Here is a 13,855-nt window from a genome sequence, read left to right on the forward strand (position 1 = left end):
CAGTCCCCTCCCAGTCTCCCGAGGAGCGCAGTAACTTCTCACGATTGTCAACCACTTTACCCGCTGACCCGAAGCCATTCCCTTCGCAGACACCTCCACCCAGTCCTGTGCACGGGCCCTTTTGTCAACTTGGGTGGCCCGTTTTGATGTCCCGGCCCATATCACCTCAGGCAGGCGAGCTCAATTTGCCTCCGGCCTGTGGTCTGCCATCGCCGACTTGTGGGGTTCCCAGATCCACCTCACCACTGCCTATCATCTGCAATCCAATGGGCTGGTGGAGAGGTTCCATTGACACCTGAAGTCGGCACTCATGGCCCGCCTTAAGGGGCCCAACTGGGTGGATAAACTCCCCTGGGTCCTGCTGGGGATACGTACCGTGCCAAAAGAGGACCTGCATGTCTCGTTCGCGGAGATGGTCTACGGAATGCCCTTGGTCATCCCGGGCAAGTTCCTACCAGCCCCTCGGGGGCCAGAGGAAGAACCTACTGCGATGCTCGACCGGCCGTGCAAGCAGCTTGGCAACCTGGCCCCGATACCCACCTCGCGACACGGACAGGCCCCGACCCATACACCGACGACCCTCCGAGACTGTAAGTTTGTCTTTGTCAGGAGGGGCACGCACCGAACACCGCTGCAGCGGCCATACGAAGGGCCATTCTGGGTCATCAAGAACAATGGGTCTACGTTTGTGCTGGACATTGGCGGGGTGGGGGGGGGGGGGCACGAGGAGGTTTTTACAATTGACCGGCTGAAGCCGGCTCATTTAGATCTGGACTAACCGGTAGTGGTCCAGCGAGTGCGACGCAGGGGCAGGCCACCCAAGTCATAGTTTATTTAGTTCTGGGGGGGGGGGGGAGTGGTTTATGTGGCGACTCACCTTACCGGTATCAAACCGGCTCCCAAGATCGCGAGCGTCATCGGAGGCTCTGACCCAAGATGGCACAGGGCCCTCCTTCGTCTCCACCGTTGGGCTAGGAAAGCCCACGCGCGGGAAGGTCGGGTGACCCACACATGACGTTAGCACGGGAACAGAAGTGCGGGAAGAGTTTCGGTATTAAAAGGCACACCATGCTCCTGTTGAGCAATCGACTTCTGACTCCAAGCAACAGACTCCGTGTCTTTATTCTAAAGTGGTGTAGCGAGCTGCTACAATACTATATTGCTAGATTTTTTTCTTCCTTTCTTAACTATAACTTCATTCCCTTCAATAGAGATGCCAAAAATTCAATCATTCTGGAAAACCTGCCCTGAAATAGTGATATGGAAGATACTATCCCACATGAAATTTGTGTCCACAATTTGTGCACAATCAAAACAAAATCAACCAATATTTTCCCCATCTGCACTCAATAATGGGAAATAATTCAAGTCCCTGGTTTCTGATGTATTCAAATGGCACTGACTGAGGTCTGGCCTGCAACTCTGACAACAGTGGTCACTTAAATCATTTTACAGCTAGGGAGCAGTCACTGCCGTCAAACCAAACACTGCAGTGGTGGTGTCCCTGGCCGTGTGCTCAGATCTTGTGCTGATCAGCTGGCAGAAGTATTTGCGGACATATTTAACCTCTCCCTGCTTCAATCTCAAGGTCCCACCTGTTTTAAGGAGACGACTATCATCCCGGTACCGAAGAAAAGCAAGGTAACATGCCTCAATGAATACTGACCAGTGGCTCTGACATCCACCATCATGAAGTGCTTTGAGAGGTTGGTCATGGCACACATCAACTCCAGCCTCTCAGACAATCTTGACCCACTGCAATTCGCCTATCGCCGAAACAGATCTACAGCAGACGCCATCTCCCTGGCCCTACACTCAGCTCTGGAGCATCTGGACAGTAAAGACACCTATGCTAGACTATTGTTTAATGACCACAGCTCTGCCTTCAATACAATAATCCCAAGCAAGCTTGTCACCAAACTCCGAAACCTAGGACTCAACACCTCCCCCTGTAACTGGATCCTTGACTTTCTAACCAACAGACCGCAGTCAGTGGGAATAGGCAGCAATACCTCCGGTACGATTATTCTCAACATTGGTCCCCCACAAGGCTGCGTCCTCAGCCCTCTACTCTACTCCCTATACACTCATGACTCCATCTACAAGTTTGCAGATGATACCGCCATTGTAGGCCGTATCTCAAACAGTGATGAGTCGGAGTACAGGAAGGAGATAAGAGAGCTTAGTGGAATGGTGTCATGACAACAACATTTCCCTCAATGTCAACAAAACAAAAGAGCTGGTCATTGACTTCAGGAGAGGGGGCGGTGTACATGCACACGTCTACATCAATGGTGCTGAGTTCAAGAGGGTTGAGAGCTTCAAGTTCCTAGGAGTGAACATCACCAACAGCCCATCCTGGTCAAATCACATAGATGCCACGGCCAAGAAAACTCACCAGCGCCTCTACTTCCTCAGGAGGCTAAAGAAATTCGGTTTGTCCCCTTTGACTCTCACCAAGTTTTACCGATGCACGATAAAAAGCATCCTATCTGGATGTATCACGGCTTGGTACGGCAACTGCTCTGCCCAGGACCACAGGAAACTGCAGAGAGTTGTCGCCACAGCCCAGCGCATCACGGACACCAACCTCCCCTCCTTGGACTCTGTCTTTACCTCTCGCTGTCTTGGTGAAGCAGCCAGCATAATCAAAGACCCCACCCACCTGGGTCATTCTCTCTTCTCTCCTCTTCCATCGGGTAGAAGATATAGGAGCCTGAGGGCACATACCACCAGACTTAAGGACAGCTTCTACCCCACTGTGATAAGACTACTGAATGGTTCCCTTATACAATGAGATGGACTAAGACCTCACGATCTACCTTGTTGTGACCTTGCACCTTATTGCGTTGCACTTTCTCTGTAGCTGTGACACTTTACTCTGTACTGTTATTGTTTTTACCTGTACTACATCACAATGGACTCTACTAACTCAATGTAATTGCACTGTGTAATGAATTGACCTGTACAATCGGTATGCAAGACAAGTTTTTCACTATATCTCGGTACAAGTGACAATAATAAACCAATACCAATAATAGCTATCTTGGAAATATTAATAGGAGAAAGGTCCCACAGATTTGGGAACCCAAGAAACATTGCCAAGCCAAAGTGAAGCACCAAAGGAGGAGACCAAAGTGCTCAATGCTTGAACCAATACCTGAAAACTTAGTCACATTGCTAGGTTTAATGACCTCACGCATGTGGTTACAGTCAGTATGAAAAAATGCCATATGCTCATCACTATACTCACAACTATAACAATCACCATTCCTGCTTCACACTTACATGGCCCAAAACACTTATACATTTACCTTCAGTTCCGACTGGTAAATTATACAGACACATTGCAACATAATCAAAACAACCCTCCCCATTGTTTTGCATGAGAAAATAGCACAGTGGCAGCAAAACCAGACAATTATGCCTGTAGGCTCAGTAGCTGAGAGAAAAAGGTGCTGTGGATCTTTGGGTCTGACACCAGAGTAACCATTGGAATGCAGATTCTCTCTTCTTCCCATTCCACAGCTCAGGTCATCCCACAAATCTCTTCTGGTCTGCAAGATGCAGATGGCTAAAAAATGCCAATCACATGCCTCTTCCCACAATGTGACCAAACCCTACACCTTCCTTTTTCAATGCACACAGCCTACCCAGGTCCTGGTAGTTGAACTGCAAGGAACAGAAAGCAACACCCTGTCACTGATCCGACACTCGCAACACCAGCTCAATTGCACATTGCATACAACAAAAAGCAGCTTACAGGATCTTCCCAGTGTGTCACTGGCCCAACATACTGCAGCCAAGGCTGAGAAGAGTAGCTTGAGCATCAGTTCCCTAGAGGTCAGGTTTGCACACGTGTTGTTCCAGAGTACTCAACAGAGAGAAGATAGGGCACCTTACTGATAAAGACTGATGTGCTTGTGGTGCTTGGGGGATTGTCAGGCTTAACTCGAAGCCTGCACGTGTACGAACTTGAAGCAATCCAGCTCCAAACTTTCATTTAGCTTTGTGTAAAACATAGACACCATTCTTTCTCGTATGCAAGTGCTGGCCAGTTTCGTCTGATTACTGAGGTCTCAGGATCCATTGCAATAAAGAGATAAGCCACCCATCCTCTGAGATATGCAACGGAACATCAGTCTTTGTCATCCAAGCTCAACTTGCTGCCATTGTGGCGCTAGATTTCAGTTTTCAAGTGGGCTTTGAGAGTGTCACCATCTTCACTCTGATAGTGTGCTCACTAACAGCGTGATGATAGAGTTAAAGCCTGCCATCTAGTCTCAGAGCTGCTCGATCATCCTTCTCAGCCATGTGACGCTTCCTCATTTTCAAGGCAGCAGCCATCTAACCATTGCCCATGCGGAAAGACTACATAGAAATAACAAGGAAACTAAGAACTGTTGGAAGACTTGCATTAACAGTTATATGCAATGAATTTAAAATTGTTTTGCTTATCAATTTGCTTGGTTTCTCCTTTCACCACATTTGCTAAAGTGGATATAAATAAACAGTAGTAGTGGGCTGGCCGTACGGAAACTGTCACAAAGGGGTATCTTTATTTATAAAGAAACAAGAATTGCTGGGACAACACACAAAATGCTGGAGGAACTCAGCAGGTCAGGCAGCATCTATAGAGGGAAATAAACAGTCAACATATCGGGCCGAGACCCTTCATCAGGACTGATGAAAGGTCTTGGCCCAAAGCATTGACTGTTCATTTCCCTCTATAGATGCTACCTGACCTGCTGAGTTCCTCCAGCATTATGTGTATTGCTCCAGATTTCCAGCATCTGCACTCTCTCTTGCGTCAAGAATTTGCTGGGAGATTCCTAAGTAATGTTTATCCCTATTTGTCATTGAAGGTGCTGAGAAGCTGATATCTTAATCCGTTACAGTGCTTACGATAAAGAAAATCCTCAGTACTGACAGATGGGCAACTCTGACATCTCACTGAGTGTAGGGTAACAGGCATGGTGTATACCGACCTTCTTCTTTCTAACTACCCGCACCCCATCCCTCTGTTATTCAGTTTCTTTCTCTGCACCCCCAACCCCACCTATCACCTACATACTTTACGCACTCGGTCCCCTGTCCCTTCTCCTCTCCTCTCTCTGCTGTTCCTATCTGCCCAGCATCCCTCCCTTATCTGGTTTCACTCATCACCTTCCTTTCTCATCAGATTCCATAATCTGCAGCTCTTTGTTGCTAGGTGCTCCAGTTTCCTCCCGCATTTCTAAGTTGTGTGGGTTGGTTGGTTAATTGGCCACTGTAAATCTTCTCTTGCACATAGGGGGGAAATCAATGAGAATGTGGGCAGAATTTTTAAAAAATAGTAGGATTAAAGTAGGATTTATGTAAATTGGTGGTTAATGGTCAGTGCAGAATTGGTGGGCCGAATCTTTCTATTACCCCATGACTCCAACTGCAATGCAGGCAAAACAACTCCAACACCCAGATGCATGGTGAATTTATCTTGTGTTGCAGAGAAAGTCGCTACTTTGGTCATCATGCATGGCACTGCATGGTCTGCAAGTGGGTTAATGTTGGAACATTTGGTTCCCAGGAAGGGAACTTTGTTGCTACATTTCTCTGTGCACACAAACTTCCTGGCAGGACTAAAATTACACCAAGCATTTGATTTTGCAGATGCACTAATTTTATTCTGTGGATCACCCTATCTGAGTTTTCTGCAGCAGAATTTGCACTTGACCTCATCCCTCAGTTTGAACTATAACTAAACTAGTGTAACTTCATGAGTAATTGCTGTTCAATTCCTTTTCAAGAGTGTGACAGGGCCGGTGAGAGGTAACTTGGAGAACTTTATTGGAAATAACATATTTCCCAGTTCTTTATTAATAAAGCCAAAGCCACGTTCAACATCTAATTAAGTTTACTGACCATCGCATTTATTACTTAGCACAAAGCAACCAGTCACCATCTACGCACACTATCAATAAAATAATTCCGACCACATATGGATAGATAAAATATTTGTTTCCACGAGTATTTAAAGTCCAGTTAGGAAACTAATTGCATTTTAATCAGTTTCAACACAACTAAAATGAACATCAAATTTCCTCCTTGCATTTTAAGTATATATATTTAGGCCGACAGATTTTTTTTCTCTCAAATTAGCCTTATCATTTCAGAATTTAAAACACTTTAAATGTGAGCCATTTTGCACAGTTGGGGCAAAGTTGCTGGAAATTATTTATTATTGATTTATCCCAATTGGAATCCCCCTGTCCATCACGAAATAAATTTGTCAAATGTTTTGCGCGCATAAACCGCGAAGCAGGAATTGTTTGAGATGGTGCTCACCCCAAGTACTGTGGTCTTTTCCACCTGCAAGGACCCGCCTGGCGGAGGTCGCTTGGGTCAGCGAGGACGCAAACACTTGCTGAAGATTCACTCCAAGAGAATGAGAGACGAAAGAGAGAATTGTCTTGCACTGTGACTTTTTTTTCGTGAGGCTGCTGCGCAATAAACTGGGCGCCTGGAGGCCGACAACTGTTGCGGGCTGCAGTGCGCGGAACCGCCGCCCGCGCCGCTCATCCGGCGAGAAGCTCGCGCTCAGCTCCCGACCGTTATCCGCTTTATTTTTTTTAAAGCAAAGGCAATGATATGAACGTCGGCTTACATCCGTGCGCAAGAGAGTTTGGTTTCTCGGTTGCCCCAGTAATTTGACGCCCGGCCGGATGGGGCGGACGTTGCCCCAGGATAGGGTGGACGGATGGAGCCAAACCGAGGGGTGGACGTTGGGCGTTGAGTCTATGGACTGGTGGGGTCGCGGGAAGTGGGGCGTCTGGGGTAGGGGGAAGGTTCTGGCGGGGATAGGAGGGGCGGGTGAGGGAACGGTGTGTTGGGGAATAGTAGGGTCGAGGCTGGGCGGTTAGCGGGGATGGGGGAATGGTTGGATACGGGTACGATGGATGGGTGGCTAGGATAGGGGAGGGGTGGGTGGCATGGGGAGGGTAATGGTAAGGAGGAGGGTGGGTGGAGGGGTGAGGAGGGAGAGGTGGGTGGGAGGGATGGAGGTGGCAGAAGTAGGGAGGGAGGACAGTGGCAGAGATAATAGGGAGGGGGTGGTGGCAAGGATAGGTGGGTAGGGAGGATGATGATGAGTCTAGAAAGAGGGGGTGGCAGGAATAACAAAAGGAGGGTGGAGTGGCAGGGTAGGGGAGGCAGTGTGGTGGGGATGGGGTGGTGGGTGGTTGGAATGGTGGATGTGGTGAGGAGGCTGGGGTGATGAGGTGGAAAGAAGTGTGGAGAAGGGGATGTCATCAGCCAGGGGTAGGGTGGTAGTGGAAGAGGATTTTGGATACAGTATTGGAAGAGGGGAGATGGGTGAAAGGGAGTACTGAAGAACTAGGATGGGTGGCATTATGGTACTGAATTGAGTTCCCATCAATCATGTAATTATCATCATATGCCCTCCTTTCATATGACGAAGGCAAGCACAAGTGGGAAAGGCATAGACATATGTTGAGGTTTCATAGCCAGCCCAGATTGATTGGTTCAGTCCCTGCAAGTTTGTAGCCTCTGTGTGCACCTCACCATATAAGCAGTTCAGCAAATCCACAGTGGTCCAATTTTTTCAATTAATTGGCACGTTCTGCACGTCCCCAATTTATATTTCGAAACCCAGAGGTTGATGCTCAGGTCTTTGACAAAATGTTTGGTGGACACTGGTGCTGCACAGCAGATTTCACACCATTGGTTTTTGGCATCAAATTCAATAAAGTTCCAGACCAGATGGGTTTCCATGAGTTAGGTCCCATTTGGCTTCATACATCTACGATCTTTTTAGATTCTTGAAGTAATCTGGGGTACCTTCCCAATATGTAAGCAATGATTGGCAATAACACTACAGCCGGAGAAGCAGGGTGGACTTTAAAGCACCTCTTCTCACTTTAATGGTGGTATTCCCCAATGTGTTGGCATGAAAGGTCACAAGATCACAAGACAAGGGAGCAGAAGTAGGCCATTCGGCCCATCAAGTCTGCTCCAAGGAAAAGGGAAAAAAGAAATGAGAAATTGGCGGGGGTGGTGCAAAAAAAACCTATTCTAACCCCAATTTCCGGCCTTATCCCCATATCCCTTGATACCCCAACTATTTAGATATCTGTCTATCTCTTCCTTAAACACCTCCAATGATCTGGCCTCCACAGCTGTACCTGGCAAGGAATTCCACAAATTCACCACCCTCTGGCTAAAGAAATTTCTCCTCATCTGTTTTAAACCTGTACCCTCTAATTCTAAGATTGTGCCCTCTGGTCCTGGACTCACCCACCAAGGGAAACGGCCTAGCCACATCTACTCTGTCCAGTCCTTTCAACATTTTAAATGTCTCTATGGGGTCCTCTCTCATTCTTCTGTACTCCAGTGAGTCCAGTCCAAGAGCCGACAAACGCTCATCATACGTAAGCCCTTTCATTCTGGGAATCATCCTCGTAAATCTCCTCTGAACCCTCTCCAACATCAGCACATCCTTCCTAAAATATGGGGCCCAAAACTGTGCACAGTATTCCAAATGAGGCCTCACTAGTGCCCCGTATAGCCTCATCAACACTTCCTTACTTTTATACACTATACCTCTCAAAATGAATGCCAACATAGCATTCACTTTCTTTACCACCAATCCGACCTGATGGTTAACCTTTAGGGTATCCTGCACGAGTACCCCCAAGTCCCTTTGTACTTCTGTACTTTGAATTTTCTCTCCTAGAAAATAATCTGCCCATTTATTTCTGTTTGCAAAGTGTACAACTGCACATTTCTCAACATTGAATCTCATCTGCCATTTCCTTGCCCATTCTCCTAAACTATTTTGGTCTCTCTGCAACCTTCCTGTCTCCTCAATACTCCCTACTCCTCCATCTATCTTGGTGTCATCCACGAACTTAGCCACAAAACCATTTACTCCATCATCCAAAGGTATGAGAGGTTTAGCAACAGAATGAAGTGCAGTTGTAGAGAATACTAAAATCAATGAAGGACTGGAGCATCACTTCCCAAGGATGTTCCAGTAAGCTTCTCCATAATGTTTGCTGTCTTCACCGTGTATCACTGTGAAGTAGAGGCACCAGTGCCTCTACTTCTTCAGGAGGCTAATGAAATTTGGCATGTGCCCTTTGACCCTCACCAATTTTTATCAATGCACCACAGAAAGCATCCTATCTGGATGCATCATGGCTTGGTACGGCAACTGCTCTGCCCGAGACCGCAAGAAACTGCAGAGTTGTCTATACTTCTCACTGCCTCGGTAAGGCATTCAATGTAATCAAAGACCCCACCCACCCTGGACCTTCTATCCCTTCCCATTGGGCAGAAGATACAAAAACCCAAAAACACATACCACCAGGCTCAAGATCAGCTTCTATCCCACTATTATAAGACTATTGAATGATTCCCCTAGTACAATAAGATGGATGCTTGACCTCACAATCTATCTCGTTATGGCCTTGCACCTTATTCTCTGCCTGCACTGCATATTCTCTGTAACTGTAACACTTTATTCTGGATTCTGTTATTGTTTTCCCTTGTACTACCTCAGTGTACTGTTCTAATGAAATGATCTGTATGGATGGCATGCAAAACAAAGTTTTTCACTGTACCTCAGTACATGTGACAATAATTTACCAAATTTACCGATTTATTTACCAACAGATTTGAGGAACTGCCAGTAATTCAGTGTGACTCCAAAGTATCTTGGAAGACTTTTGAGCATCATTTCAGTTCCACAAAACTGCACATTCATTTTCTAGCACCAGGTTTGGAAATAGATTGAAATAGGACTGTAATCGAAAAGCAAAAAAAACAAACAACAGTTGCTAGAAATCTGAAATAAAATATAAAAGATGCTGGAAATTGACTGCATGACCTGCTGAGTATTTCCAGCATTTTCTGTTTTTATTGGAAATAGGTCTGAAGATTGTTTTTCAAGGACTCTTTCTATTGCCTTGAAAGAATCACCTTGTGGGACTAATGCAGTATTATCATTGTAAATAAATTTACACAATGCTATTAGCAGGATACTACTGTATACAGGTTGGAATGAATCAGAGAAAGAACAGGCACCTGCTCATGGTGTTCCCCGCTTAGTACCAAAGTACTGGATAACAAATGTTATCTCTTCTGTGTCTGAACTTCACTCTTCAAATCAGTTACAAAACATCAGTATACATCCCAAATGTCATTTAAAAGTTGAACTTTAATGAGAGAGCATATGGTAGGAAATGCAGAAATTGAAAGCGAAATAAATCTGTGGCACTGACAGTAAATTACATTTATACAGCACCTTTCATGACCTCAGGACATCTCAAAGTGCTTTACAGCTATACAGTTATATAAATGCAAGTTATTAACAGTGACAAAGATGGAACTGTTTTCAGCTCCAGAGACACAGATGACATTCCTTGTCTTCGATCTCAGAAATGCAATTCCCAGATTGTTTGTATTTCACAAATTACGCCCGTATATTTAGTTTGTCTTTAGAGTTGAGCTTCTTGATTAAAGTGACAGAAAGAAACTTGTATACCTGAACCTTAGATTTCTTTGAACATTTTACCTAAGATATGGTAGCAGAAGTAAACTATTCAGCCCCTCAATCTGCTCTACCATTTAGAAACATAGAATCATACAGCACAGAAACAAGCCCTTTCAGCCCACCTCATCAATAACTGAGCCTCCACAGTCTTTCAAAGTGGAAAATTCCAGAGATTAACCATACTCTGATTGAAGAAATTTCTCCTCATTTCAGTACTAAATGGCTGACCCCTAATTTTGAGATGGCAACCTCTCGTTCTTGACTTCTTGGCCAGGGAAAATATCATCCCAACATTGACCCTGTCAAGCCCCGAAGAGTTTTGAATCTTTCAATAGTATCGCCTCCAATTTTTCCTCCTTGGACTCTGTCTTTACCTCTCGCTGTCTTGGTGAAGCAGCCAGCATAATCAAAGACCCCACCCACCTGGGTCATCCTCTCTTCTCTCCTCTTCCATCGGGTAGAAGATACAGGAGCCTGAGGGCACGTACCACCAGACTTAAGGACAGCTTCTACCCCACTGTGATAAGACTATTGAACGGTTCCCTTATACAATGAGATGGACTATGACCTCACGATCTACCTTGTTGTGACCTTGCACCTTATTGCACTGCACTTTCTCTGTAACTGTGACACTTTACTCTGTACTGTTATTGTTTTTACCTGTACTACTTCAATGCACTCTGTACTAACTCAATGTAACTGCACTGTGTAATGAATTGATCTGTATGATCGGTTTATAAGACAAGCTTTTCACTGTACCTCGGTACAAGTGTCAATAATAAACCAATACCAATAAACTTTGGAGAATAGCAGTCTAGCTTACTCAATCTCTCATTACGTGACAGAACCTCCATCCAGGACACAGGCAAATGAAACTTTGCTGCATTCCCTCGAGGCAAATATGTCATTTTTAGGCAAAGAGACCAAAATTGGACTTAATACATCTGATGGAGTCTCACCAAGGCTCTGTATAATTGCAGTAAAGTATCTTTAGTCTTGTTGTCAAGCCTTCTGCAATAAAGGTCAATATACTCTTTGTTTTCAAACTGCCTGCTGCACCTGCTGTTAGCTTACAGTGACTTGCATACAAGGATAACCAGATCCCTTTGAATATCAACGATACCCAATTTTGTGCCATTAAAAAAATAGCAGAAATATATAGTATTTCTATTGTTCTCACCAAAGTTGATCACTTCACATTTTTCCACATAGTACTCCATCTACCATGCTGTTGCCCACTCATTCAACTTCTCTATATACCCCAGAAGCCTCTTTGAACCATCTTCACTCCTCACATTTCTACTTTGTTTTATGTCGTCAGAAAACTTGGAAATATATTTGGTCCCTTCTCATTGCTATAGATTATGAATAGTTGGAGCCTGAGCACCAAGCCCTGTGGTATCCTACTAGTCACAGCATGCCAACCTGGTTGCTATCTGTTAAATAACCCTCAATATACCTGAGTATATTAGCCCAAATTCTTTGTTCAACAAACTCTATTGAACATCTCATGAAAATCCGAAAACACCACATGACACAAATCAAGTTCCATAATATTACAAGAGATACTTTCTTCACAAGACATTTCAAGTACTTATATAGGTAAATGTAGTAACTTGGTTCTTAATTTCATAACTTTTTAAAATATTCAGTAAACTCTCTTTTGCTTATCTCCTCTGAAAAGATTATCATACTTAGAAACACTTCCCTCTGGAATTAATCTTGTTGTTCTCCAAAATAATTCTTAAAATAATTTTAAATACTTTACTAAAATGAGGAAGCCAAAACAATGTAATTTTGGAATTATTTCCTAACTCCATGATAACTGTATTTAAAGGTTTTTTTTGTCACACAGGCCAGAAGTTTTTTCTGTAATAACACTGGAGGCAAAATTTCACAATCTTCCTCTTGCTGAGTTTGATAAATTTACACTTCTCCATATTAAACTGTATCAACCACCTGTTTGCCCTTGAAACTAGATTCTCCAGATCCTTTAGGATATATAAATGATAATATTCCATGGCTCCCAATTTTGCTAAATATATCTGAGTCATGAATCAGTTGCCTGGGTTAAAGTTGCAATGTAATTAATAATTGTAAATTTAGGATCTTGGATGGAATCCCTTCCTGCAAATCATTCCTGCAAATTACCTTTGCATTTCCAGAATCCACCCCAGAGCACTTAACCAATCTAGACATTTTAATATATCATTACTCACTGCTGTTAATGTAGCATACAGTATGTTTAAAAATTGAGAAAAGTTTTTCCAAATTAACCAGATTGATAATCAGGGGAGGTTTTGATCCTTCTGATACCCAAAATTAAGAAAAAAACTTTCTACCAAGTTTCTAAAAGGTTAAAACCACATGCATATCAGGAATAAACTATAACAGGGACAGGATTATTTGCTTCTTAGCAATTGCAATATGTGTGAAATATCTAACATACTTCACGTATCAGAAGTAAGTGCCTTTTAAATACAAGATCAGTTGTCATGTGAAGGAACAATTGGAGCAATTTGTGCCAATAACTGAAAAAATATATGGCGTTAGGGAAAAAACAGTGGGGAATAGTTGTCATTAAACTTTTTGTTGGTTCTTCAATCTATTCATAAATATTTATATGTGATCAAAATTGCACCAACGGGTTTCAGCTGTGGCTCATTTGGTAACGCTCTGTCCTCTGAATAACAAGGTTTCGGGTTCATGTTCCTCTCCAACATAACCACAGGGCACAGAACCTAGCCAGTCAATCCATTTCATACATTAACAAGGTTGCAACTTTCAAATGAGTTGTTTAACTAAACACCCACCTGTATTCCTGAGTGAATGTGAATAAATCATATGACTATTCAAAGAAGTTCTGAGAGTTCTACTGGGTATTCTGGCCAATATTTATCTCTCAAGCAACATGCACTGAGATTTTCTATGAGGCTTACTATGTTCAAATTGGTGATGTAATTCATGGGCTGTTCTAGTTATCAAGACAACATATGACATGAAGGAGTCCTGATAAAACATTCATGGCTATCAAGGGAAACCCTCTAATGGTTGAAGTTATGAGCAAAAAAAATGGCTTTGTTTGAGATTAATCAACTCATCCACAGAACGTTTTTTCAGGAGTCTCTCAGCACACTGTCCTATGACCAAACATTTTTAGCTACTTTATCAGTAGCCTTCCTTTCATCATTAAATAGCGATATTCACTGATGATTGCACAATGTTCATTTCCATTTGCAGCTCCTTGAAAAATAAAGCAGAATATACCTGCATGCAGCAAGATCAACTCAACATTCAGACACA

The 13,855-nt window shown here is 43.8% G+C and overlaps 1 long non-coding RNA gene across 1 annotated transcript in view; it reads right to left on the reverse strand.

The window, feature by feature from the left end:
• The window catches only part of LOC127574967 (uncharacterized), a 484,855-nt gene extending 478,318 nt beyond the window's left edge, over positions 1-6,537 (reverse strand). The window contains exon 1 of the long non-coding RNA XR_007956980.1: positions 6,325-6,537. This is a non-coding gene — a long non-coding RNA (uncharacterized LOC127574967). The remainder of the gene's footprint in view (positions 1-6,324) is intronic.
• Between the last annotated feature and the right edge of the window lie 7,318 nt (positions 6,538-13,855).

The sequence above is a fragment of the Pristis pectinata genome, chromosome 10, assembly GCF_009764475.1.
Source record: "Pristis pectinata isolate sPriPec2 chromosome 10, sPriPec2.1.pri, whole genome shotgun sequence".
NCBI classification, from domain to species: domain Eukaryota; kingdom Metazoa; phylum Chordata; class Chondrichthyes; order Rhinopristiformes; family Pristidae; genus Pristis; species Pristis pectinata.